The sequence below is a fragment of the Callospermophilus lateralis genome, chromosome 10, assembly GCF_048772815.1.
Source record: "Callospermophilus lateralis isolate mCalLat2 chromosome 10, mCalLat2.hap1, whole genome shotgun sequence".
NCBI classification, from domain to species: Eukaryota; Metazoa; Chordata; class Mammalia; order Rodentia; family Sciuridae; genus Callospermophilus; species Callospermophilus lateralis.
Window position 1 is genome coordinate 131881511 of NC_135314.1, and position 25569 is coordinate 131907079.

A 25569-nucleotide genomic window follows, 5' to 3' on the forward strand; every position below is an offset into this window, starting at 1 on the left:
TGCTATATTCCCCAGTGCCCAGGCATCTGCCATACTTTCTTGCAGACTCCTCATGGCGTCATGCAGAGAGGACCCCTCCTTTGTTGAGGAGCCCTTCTTTGTCCTCATTCTCTCCTCTCACTTGTACATAGTGAGACCAAAGGCCCAGACAGGGCTGGGTCTAAGAAAGAGTTGTCCTGCTACATGCAATTCTTTATAGTACTTGTCAAAAACAATATAGATGATTAAAAAAAAAAATAAGCCAGCCATCTCAAGACAGTAAATGAAATTTACAATTCCAACAGGAAAAATATCCCCTACTCTAAATAATACCCACTGCAAAATCAAAGGACATTTAAAAGGAAAAGCCAACTACCACCTTTCCAGCCTACAGCATTACTGTGTCTGTTGTCCCACATGCCTGCCTAATAGAAGAGAATGTACATGGATGGTGGCTCATTTTCCTTTTTCGTCAAATACACAGTCTTTCCTCTGTATGCATGTGTGTGCTTGCAAGTGTGAGTGTGCACATGTATTGCATGCATGTATGAGCATGTGAATGCCTATGTGATCATACTCTCCATGGTACTAGCCACTGAGCAACGAGTAAGAAACTAGCAAGGAGGCCTGCTCCCAAAAGGAAGGGGAAAGGCCCTAAGTGACTAAACAGGCCAGAATCACCACACCTATAGTGCCAGGGCAAAGACTGAGCCAATAGAGGGGCCAGGGCCACCTCAGCATGAGGAAGAATGGTGCCAGGTACACAGTAAACACTGAGGAAAACATTAGCTCTTTCCTTCCTCCCTTCTTTCCCTGGCAGGAAGCCTGGGATTCTGATGTCAAAGTCTCAGGGAAGTGGGAAGTAATGAAAAGTCTAGCCAGCAATGTTAAGGGAGAGAAAATAGTAGAAGTGAAGTATATAGCCTATGTCTGACAAGAGAGGAGAGACTAGGGTCTGAGAGCCAGTCTCATGAAATAGGCAATCTGAAATAGGCATCTCAAATAGTTCTCTGAACCAGATGCCCCCTGGTTCAGAGAAACAGGCTAGTGGTAATAGTGGCGGGATGTCCAGGCAGCCCTGTTGAAGAAGGGGTGAGGGGAATATTACCTACTCCAGCATGACCAGATGGAGGGAATGTCTGGGGAAGGTGCTGGGGACTCAGGGTAGCTTAGGGTTCCAGGGAATAGAGTGGTGTGTCTGTAATACAGGATATAGTGAATACAAATCCAAATACAAGAGATGGAAAGGAAAGGAGTTAGGGCTATAATGGTGGCCAGAGGAGCATCAGTGTGAAGTTTTACTGAACCCTGGGAAGGGTAAAAAAAATAGAAGAGAGAGCTCCAGGTGGTTAGGGGAGTGCCTCTTCTGGTCAGGGGTGGGTTCATCCCCCAGAAGAGGACTGATGGATTCTCAGATGGGAGGTTTTGATCTTAGGCCAGGCTATGGAGCCTTAGTTGCCATATATCAAATTGAGTACGTAGGGGCAGATGATGAGAACTCACTTCTGAGGACGGAGGGGAGTATGAAGGTAAAGTGAGGACGAATGGGGAGCATCTTCTGCAGGTAGTCTCTCAATGGTCAATCTCTGAGAAACTAATAGGGAGCTGTCCACAGGAAGGATCTAGCTTGTCATCAGCTTGTCATCAGGAGCCTGTAATGTGCTTCAGACATTGAAAACCTAGCAGTGAGCAAGGCAAACAAGGTTCATCTCATGGAACTCACTTCATGGTCAGAATACAGGCAAAACCCAAAAAGACAAATGGGTAAGTCTGATTCAATCAGAGCATGATAGGTCCTTAGAAAAAGACATGTTAGAAGAATAACATGAAGGATCCAGGCACGGTCTCACATACCTATAATCCCAAAGCAATCTGGGAGGCTGAAACAGGACGATCACAAGTTTGGGGCCAATCTCAGCAACTTAGCAAGACCCTGTCTCAAAATAAAATTTTAAAAAGGGCTGAGGATATAGCTCAATGGAAGAACATCCCTGGGTTCAATCACTAGTACTAAAAACGAAAAATGTGGAGGATACTTCTAATGAGCTGCAGATGTCCTCCTCTACTCATGGGGCAGGCTTCCCTTAAACCATCAACAAACCTGTTCATTTTCTTCCTGACCCAATAGGGACCACTCAGCATTCCTCACACATGGGGCCTTTTTATACCATGCTCTGGTCATGTACTGATTCAGTAATCCTGATACAATCCAGCAGGCCTGTATTGCCTTAGGGTAGCAACCAGGTGACTCTTGTGATTCATCTTGCATATTTGGGAAACTACCAGCATAGCTGATGGCATCTGCTCACAGGGGCACACAACCACATCAGCTGGTCCCACAGCAGAAAGAATCTACCTAGCCACATACTGTCCAGCACACCACCAGGAGGCAGAGAGGAGTGAATCACAGGGGAAAGGCACTTCCTGTGACAGCTCAGAGACTAGTGTCTCCAGGACTTAGGCAGAACAGGAAAGCAGCAGAGTAGGACCTGTGACCTTTAAGGATCTCAGGCTGATTATTCTGTAGGAACCAGCATGGAGGGGCCCAATCCTGCCTATGGGTGCAGAAAAACAGGCCCCAGCTGCCCAATGAGAGGTAGGTATGGCCAAGTGGGTCAGGCCAATCTGCTGATTGAGCATGAAGCTCCAGGGGCAGCTCTGTGAGGAGCTGTGTGGGATGTCAGCATTTTCCACAATGTGTCTCTGACTCATACACATCTCCTTTCACTCCTCACAATGGAACAATCTGTCACTGATGAAAGGGCAGAGTGTGTAGAAGAGTAGACCAGACAGTGGGGTAGGGTAAGGAAATCGGTCATTTATTAGCACAAGGTAGACACTTTATATCCATCATTGCAATTAATCCCCACAACAGCTTTACAATGGAGATCCAGATGAGGAAATCAAGATTTAAAGAGGAAGTAGCAGGCTGGGGATGTGGCTCAAGGGGTAGTGCGCTCACCTAGCATGTGTGCGGCCCGGGTTCAATCCTCAGCATACAAACAAAGATATTGTGTCTGCAGAAAACTAAAAAGTAAATATTTAAAAATTCTTCCTCTCTCTCTTAAAATAAATAAATAAATAAATAAAAATAAAGAGGAAGTAGCCTGCATAAGACAAAGCTAGGATCTGTACCGAGGAGTCTCCTCCCCCAAACCTGTGCCCTTTCCCCATGCTCTCATGACATTACCTGACCTGCGACATTGCTACCTATTCTCAGGGAGCCAGTTCAGGCAGACTGACTTACTTGTTCCCCTAGGGACATCAAGGAGAACATAAGAGCATATCAGGCCAAGAGGACCTGAGAAGACCAACCCTATAGTGGATACTCCTCTTTCTATCATCCAAAGGGCAAACTCAAGGGCACACCAAGGAAATAACTGGCAGAGCTCAGTGGACCAGGAGCCCTTGGCTCCTGTCCTTAACCCCTGCCCCCTTTCTCCCAAACAGTAAGCTAACTGTAGGGACCTCAAGCCCTCAGGAAACAGGATTTCCTTCCCCATATCTTTACTCAGGCGAGGCTTGTGCCCAATAGGCAGGCCCAGTCATGGTGAGCTCACAGAACATCAAGTTCTCCTGCTTCCCTTATAGCTCAGTCACAGAGAACAGAACTGGGAACCACGCAAAGGCACCAGATGGAGTCCTCTCTATTTTAGCCAAATGCTGTGACTCATTTAAACAAATCCTACAGTTTCCAGAAATCTGATAACTACCTCCTATTGAAAAATAAAAGTGTAATTCTTTAGAAGAAAATCATGCTTGTGATACATACAAAAAACTGGAGAGAGGCTGGGGCTGGGGCTCAGCGGTAACACACTTGCCTGGCATGTGTGAGGCACTGGGTTCAATTCTCAGCATCACATATAAATAAATAAAATAAAGGTCTATCAACAATTAAAAAAATATTTTAAAAAACCAAAAACCAAAAAACTGAAGAACTGTTCTGGTGTCATTGTGAGACTGAATGTAAACCAGGCAATTCAGAATAGGCCTTCACTCTGAAAGAGACACCTTGGAGCAACTTCAGTGGGAAAATTGCCTGGAGAGAAACCTGTCTCTAATACTGTCACCACAGCTCTATTTGCTGGACTTGGTTTTACCTTTTTGTCAAGATATAGAGCCACCAGGTAAAGGAGATACTATGCTCAGAAGATAAACCTTAAAAAAGCCAGGCCCTTAGTAAGATCTCTCTAGGCCGTCTTCAGTCACTTACACATCTCATGAATCTTTGTAAAGGAAAGCAGATACAAATCATGGGACATCTTCATGTCTAGGAGTCTAACTAAGAACCTTCTTGACTCCTGTAAACCCTGAGGAAGAAGGTCTCCTGTGTGATCTTCAGACAGCCCTAATGATTATACTACATCTCCTCTGTCCCTCAAATTTTCCTGGCCATACTTTCTTTCTCTGAAACCTGGGGCCCTCCCTACATGTCTGCTTGGAGAACCTGTTCTCCTCTGCTCCCCTACAGAGGTTAACTGCCACTGGTCACTGACTTTTTCACAGTAGCTAAGGAGAAAGAACTGGGGTTTCTTGCCTTGATTTTACCAGGTCTTGAATGTGGCACCTCATCTACTCTTTCCTCATTCCTTATGAGCCATTCTTGTCTTAGACCATCTCTGTCAAAGGCTCTACGATGGGACTCTAGGCAGTGACAATAACCTCCGCTCATTCCCAGAGTTTCAGGCTCCCCTTATCCGTGCATGTCACACACAGTGGCCAGAAGAATTTCCCAAACTTATTAATCTTTAATAGCTCCTCTACTACCTTTAGACTCTAGTCTAAACCTGTTTGCCTGCCATTCTAAGACCTTTGGCCTCTCCACTCCACTCAACCTCATGCCCAGCCCTTCCTTACAGTCAGACTGACTTCCTCACAGTCCCTGCATCCTCCACAATCTTGCTTTCACTGCCTTTATTAGCTGAGCCCTATTCTCTAAATACTCTCCCATTCTCCTGCCAATATTTCAATCCCAGGCCCAGGTTCATGCCCTGATTCTCAAGGCCTGAGCTCAGGCCACCAATTCAGGATCAGCCTCCAAGTTCCTCTGTATTTTCCTCCTGAAATGACACAATTATTATAGAAATCTGGTATACATCATTCTACCCCCAACTCATACATTAAATCCCAAGTTGCTTGATCTGCTGCTTGCTTCCGACTGAAGTTTCTTCTGGCTCTGAGAGTCAAGAGGACACATTCTCATGCGGCCCCAGTAGCAGGTCAGTATTTACACACAGAGAAGACCTCCTTCACAATTTATATGGGGAAGCAAATTCAAGGTATCTTTTTACTCTACTGGAAAAATTCTTAACAAGAAAGTCAAGGTTACCCAAGAAATTTCTTAGGAGTGAGTATTTATAGAGTAAATATAAATTGATGAGGAAGAACAAAATCTGAGAAGGTACATTTATTCATGTATATACATATGCATATATTTATATATTTTTTAATATTTTATTTTTTAGTTACAGTTGAACACAATACCTTTATTTTATTTATTTACTTTTATGTGGTGCTAAGTATCAAACCCAGGGTCTCAAACATGTGAGGCAAGCGCTCTACCACTGAGCCACAACCCTAGCCCTATATTTATATTTTTTAAAAATATCAGGTCCCTCAAATTAATTAATTCATTTTTAAAAATGAGATCTCTCTATGATGCCCAGGGAGGCCCAAACTCCTGAGCTCAAGCAATTTTATTTTCTCAGTCTTTCAAGTACCTGAAACTACAGGTGTGACATTGTACCAAGCTTATACTATATTTAAAAACAACTTGGGGAAGGATTTCTAGAATGGTGAATTGAGGAGATATGTGAACCCTCCCCAACAAAATAATACCTTAATAAGGAAATTATATAGAATAATCAATCCAGGGATTAGGAAGTCTAGGGACATTTACAGGTTGCATTCAATCAGGAGCAAACAGGGCAGAATATGAGTTAGACCACACATGATCCATCAATCAAAGGGAAGGCCTCACTGGCACAATGGATATCAGCATAACCTCTGACTGAACAATGGCTGAGAAATTAGCTACTTGGATCCAGGGTCAGCCAGGTATGAAAGCAAAATCACACACAGGAGTCTGAAAGACTGTATACATAGCTAAGACTTCAAACCATACATGTATCCAACACTAATGGGCAAAGATCTGATTGATCAGGAGGTATAAGCACAACCTCTGACCAATAAGTTGTTTGTGCTGACCCAAGGATGGCCCCTAGGATAAAAAGTTAAAACAAGGAAAAAAAAAACTGAGCAGGGACATCAGAAGTTGTATACTTCAGGAGAAATAGACTTCATAGAGTCATTTAAGCTAAGTCACTGAATAAACGACCAAGCAAACAACAATGTTAATCACTGAAAGAGGACAGAATCAATAATAAATTATACAATATGTTGTCTAAAAAGTTTCCAGTTTTCAACAAAATTTAAGAGACAGTTACCCGGTGCAGTGGCACACACCTGTAATCCAAGTGGCTTGGGAGACTGAGGCAGGAGGATAGGGAGTTCAAAGTCAGCCTCAGCAGCATAGTGAGGCCCAAAGCAATTCAGCAAGATCCTGTCTCTAAATAAAATACAAAAGAGGACTGGGGATATGACTCAGTGGTTAAGTGCCCCTGGGTTCAATCCTGGGGTACCAAAAAGAAAGAAAGAAAATAAAGAGCATACATTCTGGGAGCAAATTTTCCCCCTCACACATTTACTCAGCAATGAAAGAGAATAAAATCATGGCATTTTTAGGTAAATAGATGGTGTTGGAGAAGAAAATGCTAAGTGAAGTTAGCCAATCCCCCAAAAAAACAAATGCCAAATGTTTTCTCTGATATAAGGATGCTGATTCATAGTGGGGTAGGGAAGGGGAACATCGGAGGAATAGATGAACTCTAGATAGGACTGAGGGGTGGGAGGGAAAGAGAGGGGGTAGGGGGATAGCAAGGATGGTGGAATGTGATTGACATCATTATCCAAAGTACATGTATGAAGACAGGAATTGGTGTCAATATACTTTATGTACAATCAGAGATATGAAAAATTGTGCTGTATATGTGTAATAAGAATAGTAATGCATTCTGCTGTCATTTATTTTTTTAAAAATCAATTAAAAAAGACTTAAAAACCAAAAATAAAATCATGACTTAAAAAAAAGCTATAATTACAATATCTCATCAGTTAGAGAATATGAATAAAGAGAAATTATAAAGACAAATGAAAAATTCTGGAGTTGAAAAGTATAATGATAAAAAAAAAAAACACTAGAAGGGTTCAATGGTAGATTTAGCTGGCTGAAGAAAGAAACAGTAAACTTAAAATATTTATCAGTAAGACTGAGCAATCTGAAACACAGAAAAAAAATAATCAGAAAAAATGAACAGAACCTCAAGGCAGTGTGGGACACCATTAACTTCAGCAACATATGAATAATGGAAGTATCAGAAGAAGGGAGTAAAGGAGATAAAAATAATTCAAAGAAATAATAGCTGAAAAGTTACCAAATTTGATGAGCATTAATCTGAATATTTAAGAATTTCAGGGCTATGGATGTGGCTCAAGCGGTAGCGCGCTTGCTGGCATGCGTGCGGCCTGGGTTCGATCCTCAGCACCACATACAAACAAAGATGTTGTGTCCGCCAAAAACTAAAAATAAATAAAAGAATTTCAACTGTCATCCAAGAAACTTAATCCAGCAAAAACTACCTTTCAAAAATGAAAGCAAGACAGGCATGGTGGCACACACCTGTAATCCCAGCAACTAGCAAGTTCAGTCAGTCTTAGTGAATTCAGTGAAGTCCTAAGCAGCTTACTGAGACCTTGTCTCAAAATAAGACACTTTTTAAAAAAAGGACTGGGAATATTCCTCAGTGATTAAGCATCCTGGGTTCAATCTCTGGTACCAAAAAAAAAAAAAAAAAAAGTAAGGCAGGTGCAATAGTACTTATCTATAATCCTAGTGTCCTAATGACTCAGGAGACTGAGACAGGAGAATCACAAGTTCAAGGCCAGCCTCAGCAACTTAGAGAGACACTGTCTCTAAATTAAATAAATAAATACATATTTTTTAAAAACTCAGCAGTAGAATGTCTCTAGGTTCAATTCCCAGTACCACACATACACACCAAAAAAAAAAAAAAAAAGAAAGAAAGAAAAAACAAATGATTCAACATTTGAAAATCAATCAATGTAACACCTACATCAACAAGATAAAGAAGTCATATAAGGGGATGTGGCTCAAGCGGTAGCGCACTTGCCTGGCATGCGTACGGCCCGGGTTTAATCCTCAGCACCACATACAATCAATGCTCAGTGCCTGCCGAAAACTAAAAAATAAATATTAAAAAAATTCTCTCTCTCTCTCTCTCACTCTCTCTTAAAAAAAAAGTCATATGATTTTATCCATTGACACACAAAAAAGCATTTGACAAAAGCCAACAATCATTGGTAATAAAAAATCTCAACAAGTAGGAATAAAAGGAAATTATTTCAACATCATTAAGAAGATATTTCAAAAACAATTTTTTCCACTTTGTTTATTTTTTAATATGGTGCTGAGGATCAAATCTAGTGCCTCATATGTGCTAGGCAAGTGCTCAACCACTGAACCACAACCCCAACCCACTCATCATACTTAATGGTGAAAGAGTGGATACTTTTCTTATAAAATCAAGTACAAAACAAAGATATACTCTCACCACTCTTATTCAGCATAGTACCAGAAGTTCTAGATATTGTAATAAAGTAAGTAAAAGAAATAAAAGCCATACAGAGTAAAAGTAAAACTATATATATTTGCAGATGACATTATTGTTTTATTTAGAAAATTCCAAAGAATCTCAAAAAAATAGAACTATTGAATGAGTTAAACAAGGTTATAGTACAGAAAATAAACACATAAAAATCTTTTATACTTTTATAAACTAACAATGAACATGAAGAACTTAAAGCAATAACACAAAACTTAGCCATGCCAAAGAACATTAAATACTTAGGTATATACTTTTAAAATACATTTATAGGGTCTGTATTCTGAAAATTATAGAATGCCAATGAAAGAAATAAAAAGAAACCTAAATAAATGGAAAGGCATACCATGTTCATGAACTGAATACTCAATATAAAAGAGATATCAATTTTCCCCAGATGGATCTATAGGTTAAATACAATTCCTGTCAAAATCCCAGACATAGACAAATTTATTCTAAAGTTTATATGGAAAGACATGGATCCTAGAATACTGAAATTAAAGAATAAAGTCAGAGGAACTTCTAACCACTTTAAGGCTTGCTGTATAGCTATACTAAGAAAGACAGTGTAGTATTGGTAAAAGGACGGACATATAAATCAACAGAAGACTGAGAAATAGATCCACCCAACTGATTTTTTTTTTTTTTTTTTTTTTTTTTTTTTGGTACCAGGACTGAACCCAGGGGACCCAACTGATTTTTACAAAGGTTCAAAACCAATTCCGTGGGGGAAGAATAGTCTTTTCAACAAATGATGCTGAAGTAATTGAATGACTCTATGTGTGTATGTGTATTATTTATTTATTTGCAGCACTGGGGAGTGAAACCAGGGCCTTGCATATGCTAGGCAAGCACTCTGTGATGAGCTAAATCCTCAGCCCTGGTGACTATAAAAAAAAAAAAAAAAAATTGACCTAAGCCTCATATCTTATATAAAAGTTAATGTACAATGAATAATAGACTTAAATGTAAGGAAAATATTTGGGCTCTTGGGCTAGGCAAAGATTTCTTAGACTTGCTACTAAATATATGATCCATTACAGGAAAAACTAATAAACTGGATCTCATAAAAGTTTTGCCTAGCTGGGTATGGTGGCACAAGTTAGCTACTCAGTTGACTAAGACAGGAGGATTATTTGAGCCCAAGGAGTTCAAGACCTAGATAACATAGCAAGACCTTTAAAAAAGATAGAAGGCTAGGCATGGTGGTGTACACCTGTAATCCCAGATGCTTCAGAGGATGAGGTAGGAGGATCACAAGTTCAAAGCCAGCTACAGCAACTTAACAAGGCCCTAAGCAACTTAGCAAGAACCTGTTTTAAAATAAAATCTAAAAAAAGCTGGGAATGTGGCTCAGTGGTTCAGCACCCATGGGTTCAATCCCAGTACTAAAAAAAATAAATTAATAATAATAATAATAATAATAATAATAATAATAATGGGCTGGGGATGTGGCTCAAGTCGTAGTATGCTTGCCTGGCATGCGTGAGGCACTGGGTTCGATAATCTGTACCACATAAAAATAAAATAAAGGTATTGTGTCCACCTAAAACTAAAAATGAAATATTAAAAAACAAAAGAAATAAGAAAAAGAAAGTTTTGTTCTGTTAAAGCTCATGAAGAAAATGAAAAAAAAAAAAAAGCTATGGACTAGGAAAAAAATATTTAAAACCACATATCCAACAAAGAACTTGTACCTAGAATACATAAAGAACACTCAAAACTCAAAAGAAGAAAATTTTCATTATAAAATTGATAAAAAGACATGGAAATACTGAAAAGGATTTACACATGAAAAATAAGCAAATAAAAATATATTCAACATCATTAGTCATTAGGAGAAATAGAAATTTAGAGCTGGGGATGTAGTTCAGCTGTTAGTTAGAATGCTTGCTAGCATGCTCCAGGCAAAACACAACAAACAAAACCCCATGTGATTCACTATGAGCCTATAATAATAACTAAGACAAAAAATAAGGACAACACCAAATGCTGACAAGGATACAGAGACACTGGATTATTCATGCATTGCTGACAGAAGTACAAGTGGCACAGCCACAGTTTGGCAGTTTCTTCAGAAACATAGCATGCAACTGCCAAATGACTTAGCAATTGTACTCCTGGGCATTTAACCCAGAGAAATTAAAAATTATGTTTGCACAAATGTTCATAAAAGGTTTATTTGCAATAGACCACAACTGGAGTCAGCCCAGATAATCTTCCAGATAACCTTCGACAGGGAATGTGTAAATATAAACATCTATGAACTACCACTCAGCAATAAAAAGGAATGAATTACTGAAGAGAAATTAATTTGGATGAACCTCCAGCAAATTACTCTGAGTGAAAAAAGCCAACCTCAAAAGGTGACACACTATAGCTCTGTAGCATAGTTCAAGGTCTGGTATTGTGATGCCTCCTGCTTTCCTTTTCTTGCTAAGGATTGCTTTGGCTATTCTAGATCACTTATTAATGCCACTGATTTAGCAGGAATGTCCTCACTTTGCTCAGTACACATTTGTTTTTTTAATCATTCCACTAGGAATTTTGTCTCTGTCTTTGGTGTTAAAATATTCTATTCTCTTCTGTTATCAGTTTGACACTGAATTTTCACAAAAAGTCTAAAACTCAGAGGAATGTCTTTCATCTTGGCTGCCTTAATGGGACTACAGTTCACCAATTAGAGGAAGAATGGTTATATTGGAAAAAGGATGGATGTTTTAAATGGTTAAATGCAATTGTTAAAATAAGATATTACATAAATGACAATAATCTGGAAAAAAAGTGTCATACTGTATGATTGCACTTACATAACACCTTTGAAATAAAAACAAAATTAAAACTAGAGAACAGATTTGTGATTGCCAGGGAATAGGGAAGGAGCAGGAGGAAGAGAAAGAGATAGGTGGGTATAGTTGTAAAAAGGACAACACAGGGGATCCTTGTGGTTGGGACTGTTCAGTACCTTGCTTGTGTAGTTGGTACACAAATGGTATAATTGTATACAACTTAATAAGCATACATACAAGTAAATACAATGTGGGCTGGGAATATAGCTCAGCAATCAATCCTCAGTAACCCATCTTCCCCCAACACAAAGGGAAAAAAAATTAACAAGTGAGTACAAGTAAAATAAGACAAATCTGAATTAAATTGTTGGATTGTATGAATGTCAGTGTTTGAATTGTAGTAGTATAGTATAGTTTTACAAAATGTTACCACTGGGAGAAATTGTGCAAAACATACAAGGAATCATTCTATTACATCTTACAACTGCATGTGCCTCAATAATAATTTCAATAAAAAAAAGATATGGCTGGGCATGATGGCACACACCTATAATCCAAGTGACTTAGGAGGCTGAGGCAAGAGGATGGCAAGTTTGAAGCCAGCCTCAGCAACTTAGCTAGGCCCTGTCTCAAAACAGGATGTAGCTCACTGGTAAAACACCCTTTGGTTCAATCCCCAGTACCAAAACCAAAACCAAAACCAAAACCAAAACAAATACAAAGAAAAAAAAAAAAAAAGGTAAGTCGAAGTAATATGTAGACAAGTACAAAAGAAAGGATATTTCATAGTATCTTTTTCTCTTAATTTAAAAACCAATTGCATAAAACAATGTGTATATGTTATATCTGTATTGTTAAACTTATAACATAGAAATGGAATATGTTTGACAAAAAGAGCACTAAAGAGGTAGGTAGTAACAAAGGTACATTGAAATGAGAAAATGACATTAGATGGTAACTCAAACCTACAGGGAAAAATGAGAATTAGAAAAGGTAAATAAGCCTAATATAACAAACTCTACAAACGCTTGCTCTCCTTTTTTTTTTCCTCTCAGCTTTTTAAAATGATCATATAAGGTTACATATAACATTATAAATACCTACATAAAGTCATCATTGTAACTATATAGTATTTATAGTTATGCAATAATTACAAAGCTTTGTTGGTTTATAACATATATAGACTTGTATAACAATAATACCACAAAATGTGGGTGGTAATGTAGCTATGTAATCACATAGGAGTAAAGTTTCTATACCTCACTAGAATTAAGTTAGCATAAATCTGAAGAAGATTCTGATAAACTAAGCTGAATATTATAAACTGTAAAGCAACCAGTAGGCAAATAATTTTAAAATATGTTAAGAGGCTAGGGTTGTGGCTCAGTAGTAGAGTGCTTGCCTAGCATGTGTGAGGCATTGGGTTCATCCTCAGCACCATGTAAGCAAGTAAAATAAAGGTTAAAAAAAAAAATTGGACTTTAGGGGCTGGGGATATGGTCGGGCGGTGGCGCACTCGCCTGGCATGAGTGCGGCCCTGGTTCGATCCTCAGCACCACATACAAAGATGTTGTGTCTGCCGAAAACTAAAAAATATTAAAATTCTCTCTCTCTCTCTCTCTCTCTCTCTCTCTCTCTCTCTCAAAAAAAAGTTGGACTTAAAAAAAATGCTAAAATGTTAATATGTTAAAATAGTTAAAATGTTACACTAGAAAGTGTCCACTTACTACAGAAGAAGGCAGTAAAGGTGGAAAAGAGAAATAAAAACGCAGGCAACATGGGCTGGAGATATAGCTCAGTGGTAGAGTGCTTATCTAGAAAGCCCATGTTCCGAGTTGGATTCTCAGCACCATTGAAATGAAGGAAGGAGGGGCTGGGGATGTGGCTCAAGCGTAGCGCTCTGGCCTGGCATGCGCGGGGCGCTAGGTTCCATACTCAGCATCACATTAAAAAAATAAATAAAATAAAGATGTTGTGTCCGCCGAGAACTAAAAAATAAATATTCTCTCTCTCTCTCTCCCACTCTCGCTCTCTCTTAAAAAAAAAAAAAAAAAAAAAAAAAAAAGGAAGGAAGAAAAGACAAAAGAAATATGAGGTATTAAAAAACAAAAAGAAAAAATAGCAAATGTATGTCTAACTATATCTACAGTAACTATGCTGATATCAGATGAAATAGATTTAGGAAAAAAAACTACTAAAGATTGATAAAAAGATTCAATCTCTTACAAAGATAATAAAACACTTATAAACATACATACCTAACCACAGATCCCCAAAATACAGAAAGCAAAACTGACAGAATTGAAGGGAAAAATAGAAAATTCAGCAATAATACTTAGGGACTTTAATACCTTATAATAATGGATAGAAAAACAAGGCAGAAGATTGATGATAGAAGACTTGAACAAAACAACAATAAGTGCTGGCGAGGATGTGGGGAAAAGGGTACACTTGTACATTGCTGGTGGGACTGCAAATTGGTGCGGCCAATATGGAAAGCAGTATGGAGATTCCTGGGAAAGCTGGGAATGGAACCACCATTTGACCCAGCTATCGCCCTCCTCGGACTATTCCCTGAGGACCTTAAAAGAGCATACTATAGGGATACTGCCACATCAATGATCATAGCAGCACAATTCACAATAGCTAGACTGTGGAACCAACCCAGATGCCCTTCAATAGATGAATGGATAAAAAAAAAGTGGCATCTATACACAATGGAGTATTATGCAGCACTAAAAAATGACAAAATCATGGAATTTGCAGGGAAATGGATGGCGTTAGAGCAGATTATGCTAAGTGAAGCTAGCCAATCCCTAAAAAACAAATGCCAAATGTCTTCTTTGATTTAAGGAGAGCAACTAAGAACTGAACAGAGGGAAAGAGCATGAGGAAAAGATTAACATTAAACTGAGACGAGTGATGGGAGGGAAAGGGAGAGAGAAGGGAAATTGCAAGGAAACGGAAGGAAACCCTCATCGTTATACGAAATCACATATATGAGGTTGTGAGGGGAAGGGGGGGAGGGAGAGAACGGAACAACAACAGATGAGGTAGAGAGGGAAGATGGGAGGGGAGAGGAGGGGGGATAGTAGGGGATAGGAAAGACAGCAGAATACAACAGTCACTAATATGGCATTATGTAAACATTGTGAATGTGTAACTGATGTGGTTCTGCAATTTCTATTTGGGATAAAAATGGAAATGCATAACTCACTTGAATCAAATGTATGAAAGATGAAAAAAAATATAAATAAAAAAAAAGAAGACTTGAACAATAGTATAAATCAAGTAGAACTAACAGACAACTATAAAATGCTCCACCCAACAATAGCAGAGTGCAGAAGAAATGAGCATTCTGCTCAAGCACCTGAAACATTCTCTAGCTTAGAGCATAAATTAGGCCATAAAACAAATCTCAGTAAATTTAAAAGGACTATTTTGAACAACCAACAATAAAAATTTTTTAAAAAAATTTAAAAGGACTAAAGTCATACAAAGAATGTTATCTGAATATAATTAAATTAGTAATCAGTAACATAAAAGAAGTTTGTGGAATTCACAAATAAGTGTAAATTGAATCACACTCCCAAATAACTAATGGGTCATTGGGAATGGTGGTACATGCTTGTAATCCTCAGGGAGCCTGAGGCAGGAGGATGGTGAGTTCGAGGCTACCTTCAGCAAGGGTAGTGAGACCCTGTCCCCAAATTAAAAAAAAAAGGGGGGGGTGGCTGGAGATATGGTTCACTGGTACAGCATCCTTGGGTTCAACCCCTAGTACCTCCACCCCCCGACACAAACCAAAAAGATGGGTCTGAGAAGATATTTCCAGGAAAATTTTAAAATACTTTGAGGGAATGAAAATGAAAATACTGTATACCAAAACATAGGATACAGGAAAATCAGTACTTGGAGACATTTCTAGATGTAAATATCTATATTCAAAAGAAGAACATCCAGGGGCTAGGGGTATAGCTCAGTAGTACACATTTGCCTAGCATACATGAGACTCTGGGTTCAATCCCTAGCACTGTAAAAAAAAAACCCAAAACACACATACACACAATACATATATTAATAAACTAAATTATGCAGCATGTTAAAGGGATTAAACATCACAACTAACTGGGATTTATTCATGGGATACAAAAAAATTGAATATCCAAAATAAATGTAATATACTATATTAATAAAATGAAGTGGAAAAAAACCACAGGCTCATCTCAATTGATGCTGAAAATATTTGACAAAATTCAATACTCTTTCATGACCAAGAAATCATTTTTTCCAATAAACTAGAAATTGAAGGGAACTTCCTCAACATAATGAGCATTTACACCATACTCAAAAGTGAAAGACTGGGGCTGGGGTTGTAGCTCAGTGGTACAGTACTTGCCTAGCATGTGTGAGGCACTGGGTTAGATCCTCAGCACCACGTAAAAATAATAAATAAATAATATAAAGGTATTGTGTCCTCTACTATTAGAAAATATATATTTTTTAAAAAAGCAAAAGACTAAAAATTTCTCTCTAAGGTCAGAAGACAAGGATACCCAAGGATTTTTTACTACTTCTATTTAGCATGGTTCTAAAAGTCCTAATCAGAGCAATTAAGCAAGAAAAATAAATAAAAGACATTCAAACTGGAAAGGAAGAAGAAAAATGATCTTTGTGGGAACATGATCTGACATGTATAAAATCTAAAGAGCCCGGCATGGTGGTCCACCCCTGTAATCCCAGCAACTCAGAGGCTGAGGCAGGAGAATCTCAAGTTTGAAGCAGCTTTAGCAGTTCAGAAAGGCCCTAAACAACTTAGCAAGACCCTATCTCTAAATTAAAAATAAAAAGGGCTGGGAATGTGTTTCAGTGGGTAAACACCCAGGTTCAATACCCAGTACTACTGTACTACTACTACTACTAATAATAATAATACTAAAAAGGACTGGGGATGTGGCTCAGTAGTTAAGCAGCCATGGGTTCAATTCCCAGTACCAAAAAAAAAAAAAGAAAGGAATGAAGTAGTAAGACATGGCATATCATGGATGAACCTCAGAAAATTTGTTAAAGTGAAAGAAGGCAGAGCCAAAAAGAGTGAAAGAGATTCCATTTATGTGAAAGATTTATGTAAAAGGTCTGGAATAGGTAAATCCACAGAAGCAGATAGTAGAATCATGGTATGTAAATTTGTTCTAAAAAAAGATGTCAGAAAGAACATCTGAACCTGTAAATCCCATTATGCAATATTTATTTCTAAATTGTAAGCATGTACTACTGCTCTAATGTATTTATTAAACATTCACAAAATTAGAAAATAAAAAGTGATATTTAAATTGAAAATAAAACCAATGTGGTGTTGCACACCTGTAATCTCAGTGACCCAGGAGGCTGAGATAGGAGGATCAAAAGCTCAGAGCCAACTTCAGCAATTTAACAAGGTCCTAAGCAACTTAATGAGACCCTGTCTCAAAGTAAAAAATGAATAGGGCTGGGGATGTAGCTCAGTGGCTAAATGCCTCTGGGGTAAATCCACAGCACCAAAAAAGAAAAGAAAACACTTACCTATAAAACAGATGATGATATCAACAATGCCTTTCATTGCTGTGAGTTAGATCAGTGACACAACTCACCCCTACCCCACAACTACTATGTGAGCTCATTGTATGTGCCAGGTTCTCGCTTTACATAATCAACTGCCTAACAATCATGCACATAAATATTCCTATCATTATCATTTTTTTTCCAATGTCAAACTGAAGATTAAAAAAAAAAACAAAAAAGAAGCTGGCACAATGCACCAAAGAACAAGCTACTCAGGAGGCTAAGGGAGGAGGATTGGCCCAGGCTTGGAAAAAAGAAAAAGAAAAGGGAAAGGGAAAGGAGAAGAGCTTAAGGTGACCAGAAAAGTTGGTGGTAAGGCTGGGACTTAGCCTGGGAGCTCATGGCCTCCAAACCCTAATCTCACTCTCTCAAAACTCCAAAACAAAGTGCTTCTTCAGAAACATACCCAGAAGGTCAGTTCCTGGGAAACATGTCTTCTGGTTGTTTGCCATTTCATAGAAGATAAAAATGTTCCTACAAGGGTAGAATTTGAGTTAAAACTCAAGGACAAACTCAACCAATTTTGATTGGAAATTCAAAACTCATGAGTTCCTGGGGCAAATTCAGAAGCACAAGCTTCCCAAAGCAGTGGAGAAAACTACAAGACAGGGAAGAAATTCAGGAACAGGACACGATCAGTAGCCAACATTAAGGACTGTGTAGAAGAGTGTTTGGCGTGTACTAGGGGCTCAATAAAGATTTGTTGAATAAATTAATGTCCCCCACCCAAGCACTATCCTGTCCTGGAGAAGCAGAGCTAGGCTGCACTAGAAAAAATATTCAAATTTCAAACACGAAGCTGTTAATAGGAAGAACTCCTAAGAGAATAGGACCACCCCACTCAGGTTTAGGATTTAGCCTCTGAAGGGACATAGGCAACATATACTAATGTAGGACACCATATGGCACCAAGAAGGCAGGCAGGATGCTGGCTGCAAATGACTAATCATGTTGCAAGTGGTTCTACTACTGGTAAACCTCTGCAAGCAGTTTTCTGCTCAGATGATAATAAATCTGAACAAAGCAACCTTCAGAAAGTATGATTAAGGAAAAGAGCCAGGTGCAGTAGTGCACACACCTGTAATCTCAGCTATTTGGGAGGCTGAGGCAGAAGGACAGCAAGTTTGAAGAGCCACATTGGGCAATTTATCAAGATTCTGTCTCAAAAAACAAAAAGGACTGGGGATACAGGTCAGTGGTAGAGCACTTGCCTGGCATATGTGAGACCCTGGGTTCAATCTCTAGTACTGCAAAAAGAAAAAAAAAAAAAGAAACAAGAAGAGGGGGCAAGAGGGGAAAAGAAGAAAAAGAAAAGGAAGGAAAAGGAAGGGAATTCACACCACCTGCCAGGGAAGAAAAAAAAAAAATTCCAAAGGACTCTTTAATCCAAGACATGACCCTGGCCAGAAAGGAAGATAACAGCATGGAAGCTTTCTAGAGTCCAGAGGCTGAAAGTGATTTCAAATTCACTGATTTCTCCCTGCAGGGTGCTGCTGTAGCTCAAGGTACCCTCAAAAGTTAAGTGGGGTGCTCATTTTGGCAGCACATAAACTAAAATTGGAACAATACAGAAAATATCAGCATGGCCCCTGCCCAAGGATGACACGCAAATTCAAGACGCATTCAATATTTTTAAGTTTGTGAATGGAAATATGTAATACCCAACCAACATTCTGCTTTAAAAAGTAATAAATGCAGACAAGTTAAGAAAAAAAAAGTTAAGTAGGTGTCTAGCTAGAACAGAGGTTGGAATGGTTTGCCTGGAGATACCTGGGACACAGAAATGATCAACAGCCTCAAGAAGCACCATGGATTGCTCCAATTCTGGAAGGGGCAGTGAGACAAAGTTATTTGAGACAAAAACTTCATATTTTTTTGGAAAATGGAAATGAGAATTGCTAAGTGAAAAAAAGCAAGTTGCAAGGTAATGTATTCAGTATGATCCTCTTTCTTCAAGTGTATGTGAGAGCTGAGCGTGGTAGCTCACACCTATAATCCCAGTAGCTCAGGAGGCTGAGTCAGGAAGATTGCAAGTTTGATGTCAACCTCAGCAATTTAGCAAGGCCCTATGCAACTTAGAGAGAACCTGTCTCAAAATAAAAAATAAAAAAAATGACTGGGAATGTGGCTCAATGGTAAGACTCCCCCAGGTTCAATACCCAGTACCCAACCCCCAAAATATATGTGTGTATAATCAACAGATTTCATAAATATAAATGCATAGAGAAAGATCTTTAAAATATCACGAATATAAAATATGCACAAAAAAAGTTATAATGTGGAAAAAGAAGGGGAAAGTTTTACTCCAGATGTGACTGGATTGTTTGAGTATTACACAAAGAAGGTATTTGTGTCTTACTTGTCTAATTTTTTTCATTCGTAAGACAAAAGAAAATTATTCAAGAAGAGTCTCATTAACATAGCTAAAATTCAATAGTACCTGGACATGTTCGAGCTCAGGAAAGTAATACAAAAAAGGGATACTAAGAAAAGAGCATCAGTACAAAGACAAAAGCCACAATGGCAACAAGAATCTTGCTCAGGCAAGATGGATGAGAAGTAATGTTCTTCATGATTGTGCTCCCCAATGCTGAGTACTCAGTACCCCAGGGACCCAATGACCTAGTATAGGATAAGAATATAGCAAACTTGGGCTGGAGTTGTGGCTCAGTGGTAGCATGCTTGCCTAGCATGCATGACGCACTTGGTTCGATTCTCAGCACCACGTACAAATAAATAAAATAAAGGTCCATCAACATCTAAACAATATTAAAAAAAAAAAAGAATATAGTAAACTTGCTCCCCATACCCAGTCATGCTAAGCAACCACACAGTTAGTACTGTGGTCAGTGGTGTTCTGGTCACCTGAGGGAAACTACCATGTGCAGGCTTTTCTGCTCCCATGCCACGGATACACCTCCAATTTCTCCCCTCCATGTCTCTCTCCTTTGGAACTCAGCCAGACCAATGGGGTCAGTCCTGGGGGTTTCTGTTACATCTGTCTAGAGGTCTGGCCTTGAATTTCCAAAGACGTGTAGCCAAACTAGTAAGGAAGACCTCACTGTAAGCCCTGTCAAAGACTGGTATGATGAAGGCTATTGGGTTTGTTCCAGGGTGCCCTTGCTACATACTTACTTAGAGAAGGAGATTGGAGAAGCATCCAGCAGAACAAACCAAACCTCCAGTTTCAGGGCAAACACCTGGACCCACCTATTGTTAAGATTTCTCCACAGGAATGCCACAACTTGCTATGGCCCACTCTGAGTCTCATCCCTCCCCAATGTTTCTTGGAAAGTGACATGGAGTTTGTGCCCTTAAGAAGCCTGGTGGGTGAGCCCCGGGACCTCTAGATGACTTCTTAGCACTGCTTTGCCATGAGAAAAGAAGGGAAGAGGCCCTTCCCTGCACCAACCTCCAGCACCAACCTTTTGGGTGGCTATGGTTTCAATGTTTATATCCCTCTCAAATTCTTGTTGGAACTTAAACACCAATGCGAGAGTATTAAGATTGATAGAAGTTGATTAAACATCAGGGTTCAGGGGCTGGAATTGTAGCCCAGCAGTAGAGCGCTCAACTAGCACAGGCGGGATCTGGATTCAATCCTCAGCACCACATAGAAATAAAGGCATTGTGTTGTGTCCATCTACACACATAAATAAATAAATAAATAAATAAATAAATAAATAAATAAATAAATATTTAAAAAAAAACATGAGGGTGCAGCATTCATGAATATGAATAATGACCTTATACCAGGGCTGGAAAGAATTAGTTAGGCCCTTTTATGCCCTCCACCTTCAGCCATGAAGAGACAACATTTGTCCCCTTCTGGAGGATGCAGCAAGAAGATGCCATTTTAGAAACATAGAACAGCCCTCAATAGACCCTGAACCTACTAGATCTTGGGTTTTAGCCTCAAAAACTAAGAGAAATAAATTTCTATTTTTTTTCAGTCTCGAGTATTTTGTTATAGCAACAAAAAGAGACTAAGACATGGACTAAGGCACAGACACAGGCAAAGTTTCCATGGCGTAGTGAGGGTATGCTCATAGAAGAAAATGGGACCAGAGGCCAGGACCTGACTAGGGAGCAAAAGAAGTTGGAGATTCCAAGATAGAAAAGAGCAAGCAAGCTCTTTAGTGATCCTGGAGCAAAAGAAGAGGCACAGAAACAGGGTACTGAGGGAAATATTGCTGCTATGAAAGGCACTGTCAAAGCTCAAGACTACTGGTGTATGTTCTCCTCTTGTTGGACAAGCATAAAATCAAGCTTAGGAGCCCTCCTTCACCATTTGAAGTACTTGACCTGACAATCACCCTAGGCCACCTAGGCTTTTCTTTCCCACCTGACTACCAAGATCTCCAAAATATAAGAGAGAGTCAAAAGAATGTAAGGAGAGATAGGGATGCAGCTTAGTGGTAGAGCACCTTACTAGAATGTGCAAGGTTGGGAGTTCAATCCTCAACAACACAAAAACAAAACATTAAGAAAGAAAAAGCCTGCAAGTAGAACAGATTTTAAAGGAGTGCTTTTTTTTTTTTTAACTAGAAATTGAACTCAGGGGCACTCGACCACTGAACCCCATCCCCAGCCCTATTTTATATTTTATTTAGAGACAGGGTCTCACTGAATTGCTTAGTGCCTTGCTATTGCTGAGGCTAGCTTTGAATTCACAATCCTGTCTCAGCCTCTCAAGTCACTGGGATTACAGGTGTGCACCACCACACCAGGCTAAAGGAATGCTTTTACACACTGGTAAGCACAGGGATCCTATAAATTACTGGTGAACAATGACTTTCCACTTAGTAGGGGAACCTGGGGAAGTAATCCCCCCAGCCAGCAGTCACACCTAACAATGCCTTTCTTTATTCCTGTGACCCCTGGCTAGGGAATAGCTATAGGGGACATAGGAGGCAGTCCCAACAATTGCAGCAAGATATTCTGCTGGAAATAGGCTGTGTGTATTATTTCTAGAACATGCCCCTTTGTGTTCCCATCCATGTTTCTGGTTCATTTTCCACTGAAAAGGAAACTTGCAAAGCTTTTAATAAGAAATCAATTCTTTTTCACCACTAAGCTATTTATTCTGGAAAGAAGACATAAATGTAGAGAATGTAGAAACATTTTAAATTATATATCAAACATATTCTAGATATCAGAGAAAACACACTGGAAAGAAGCTTTACAAATGAGACCATCGTACCATTCCTCTAAGAAAGAGTCAACATTTAATCCTCACCACAATAACCATAGAAGAGACAAAATTTTGAAATGTGAAAATTGACAATGTGACAATGCCTCCAAAATTTATTCACCAATACTCAGCACCTGTGGATACATACTGGTTAGAGAGAATACAAATGGAAAAAAAAAAACATTTCATAACCACATGTTTCTTAAACACTTCTGATTTTTGGAGAAATCATTGTGCCCAGAAACCCTAAAAAGTTAAATAATATTTTGAAAACTTATTCAAATTTTAAATTCATTGAACATCTGAAAACTCATACCAGTAGTGAACACTGAACAGATTTTGTCCAAAATGTATGCCTTATATAAAAATATAGCATTTATAATAAACACTTTGAAAAAAAAAGAAAGAAAAGGAAACTTGCTTCTTTCAAGATGATCATCAGAGCCTTCACATGTGTGCTTCCTTCTGCCTAGAAGGCCTGGCCCCCTTGTACCTTCACCTACCTTCCTTGACTCCTGCTCAATCCTCAGACACACCACACACACATCCCCACCTTGCATCACTTTCTCATCCCTGGTTAGCAGAGGGATTAGCATTAGGGTTAGCACTAATTCTCAGGGCTTCTGGTCCTACTCCTTCAATGTATTTTGATCTGTGTGTAGTTAAAATCAGTCTCTCCCACTAGGCTCTTAGCTTCTTGAGAATAGGGCTGTACAAGTTTTCTTCAGCATGATATCCCAGACACTGGCACCGTGCCTAGCAAGGAGAGGATAACAAGTTTCCATGTGTCTGAGTCCCTCAAGATGGTCTCCTGAGGTCTGTGTACCGGAGAGTAGTTGCCAATGAGGCACCTGGCAGAAGCTGTGTATCAGCTGTCCTTCCCTCTTTCTTCTGTACGTGAGGTCAAAGAATGTGAGGAGGCCATAAAAAAAGAAACTTGAGTTAGATGACTGCAGTGTATACATCTTAATCCCAGCTACTCAGGAGGCTGAGACAGGAGGATTGCAAGTTCAAGGCTAGCCTGGGCAATTTAGTGAGATCTCTGTCTCAAAATAAAAAATTAGAAGGGCTGGCATGTAGCTCATTGGGAGAGCACTTGCCTAACATGCATGAGACCCTGGATTTAATCCCCAGTACCACATAAAAAAGAAAGACTAAAAAAATGTTGACCCCAGTAATGGGGAGGGTCTTGAAAGAGCAACCCAATCCCATCATCTATGAAAGCAGAGACTGGGATGGGCCTCAGGGTCAGCTCTAAACTAGGACAGCTGATTTCATAGGCAAACCCAGATTGAAAGACTACAGATCCTTGGGAGGTCATGTTAGAGGAGAATGAATAGGTCATGGGCAAAATAAACAGCTGTGGGTGGTTTCCTGCTTCCTCATTTCTAAATAAAAACTACCCTTGGGTTCTAACTGGGCATGGTGAAGCACATCTGTAATTGCAGAAAATTGGGAGTTTAAGGCAGAAGGATCATAAATTCAAGGCCAGCCTCAGCAATTTAGCAAGCCCCTATCTCAAAATAAACATACAAAGGACTGAGGATGTAACTCAGTGGTAAAGCACCCATGTGTTCAATCCCTAGTACCAAGAAGAGAAGAAAGGAAAAAAGAAAGATAGAAAAGAAAAGAATCCTAGAAGGAATTTCCAGAAGGATAGTGTGGTCAGCAGGATCTGTGCCCACACAAAAGTCTAGGTAGCTAACAACATGAAAGTATTCACTGAACTTGGCCATTATGTTATCCTTGGAGTCTTGGGAGGTAGCAGGGTTAATTTGCGTGCATGCATGCATGCATGCATGTGTTCACATGTGTGTGTTAGGGTAGAAGCAGTCATCACCTGAGGCTGAAGCCTGCCCAGTCACAAAAGAAATTCAGCCCAAGGCTAACAGGATACCATACCTGAGCTCACAAAGGGGGATACAGAGAAATCTTGCTGCCCCATTCTCTTATCTATGTGGCTTTGGCTGAGCCCCTCATGTTCACCCAATCAGGGGATCCAACTAGACTAACTGTTCTGTTTCTTCTGTGAACTAGAGCCTGCTTAGATCCTAATACACAGCAGTTCTGATAAATGCTTATTAAATAAATGAACAAAGAAAAAATATTCTCAAAATGAGGTGCATCTCCTGGGGCATAAAGCTTTCCCTGGGGACAAAGCAGGATATCTGCAGAAGTTAAGGTGTTGAGGCAGGGGGAAGGGGTTAGTGGTGCTACCTGTATTCCATGTGCCTAAACCCACCCCCACTGCATGCCACCAAATAATAATCAGCATACTTTGCCAGAATACTTTCTGTGGTTATAGTTGAAAGTCTCATTCCTGAAGTTCATACATTTCCTAAGTGGAGTATGTGGGCATCCCCCCGTGTCCATGTTAGGTCCAGGAAGAAATGACTGAACAATCCCTGTCCTCATTCCCAACTATATCCTAGGACCTCTGGAGCCTGGCACAGAGTGAGAACACTGCAAAAAGTGGGCTGTTCTAAGCAGTTAGTTGCACTGCAGCAAAGGTCTTTCTCCAAAACTCCATCCAGTGGCTCTTTTCATCTGGTCCTAGAATCTTATACCCTAAAGCTGGTTTCTACTCCTCACCCCAGTCTGCTTGCACTCCCTGGCATCACAGGCAGGAAGGGTGCCATCCTGCTCATCAGATGACCTATTCCTTCACTGGACCATAAATGCTTCCTCATCCCCAAGAAGCAAGGGACATTCACAAATAGTGGCTGGACTTGGGAAGCCCAGGCTCATCCCTGTTCTGTCCCGGACTTGTTGTGGGGTGCTTGGAAATACCACCTTTCTGTAATCAGACTTCCCATACCACAAATGATTCTGACCCTCTATTAGCAAGAGATATACAAATGAAACAAAGTATATAATCAAAATTTCAGTTAACTACTAAGACTCATTACTATCTCTTCAAAAGCAATGCGTGTCTCTATTTGAGCTTCCTGTGTTTTCCTAAGACACTGATAGGGACTACAGAAATGGAAGGTTAGGAAGCCTGAGGCCCTGTTCCTTGCCAAAACTTGCTAAAAAAAAGGCACACTCATACATTGCAAATTGGTGCAACTGATATGAAAGCAGTATAGAGATTCCTTGAAAAACTTGGAATGGAACCACCATTTGACCCAGCTATCCCAATCCTCAGTTTGAACCCAAAAAACTTAAAAACAGTATACTACAGTAATGTAACCACATCAATGTTTATAGTAGCATAATTCACAATAGCTAAATTGTGGAACCAACCTAGATGCCCTTCAATAAG

At 39.4% G+C, this 25569-nt stretch overlaps 1 protein-coding gene and 1 non-coding gene across 2 annotated transcripts in view; one reads left to right on the forward strand and one right to left on the reverse strand.

The window, feature by feature from the left end:
- The window catches only part of Bsn (bassoon presynaptic cytomatrix protein), a 98077-nt gene that overhangs the window by 51980 nt on the left and 20528 nt on the right, over positions 1 to 25569 (reverse strand). The window lies entirely within an intron of this gene.
- Positions 18638 to 18744, forward strand: LOC143409085 (U6 spliceosomal RNA). Its single transcript, XR_013092596.1, has one exon. It is a non-coding gene; the product is annotated as a U6 spliceosomal RNA (small nuclear RNA).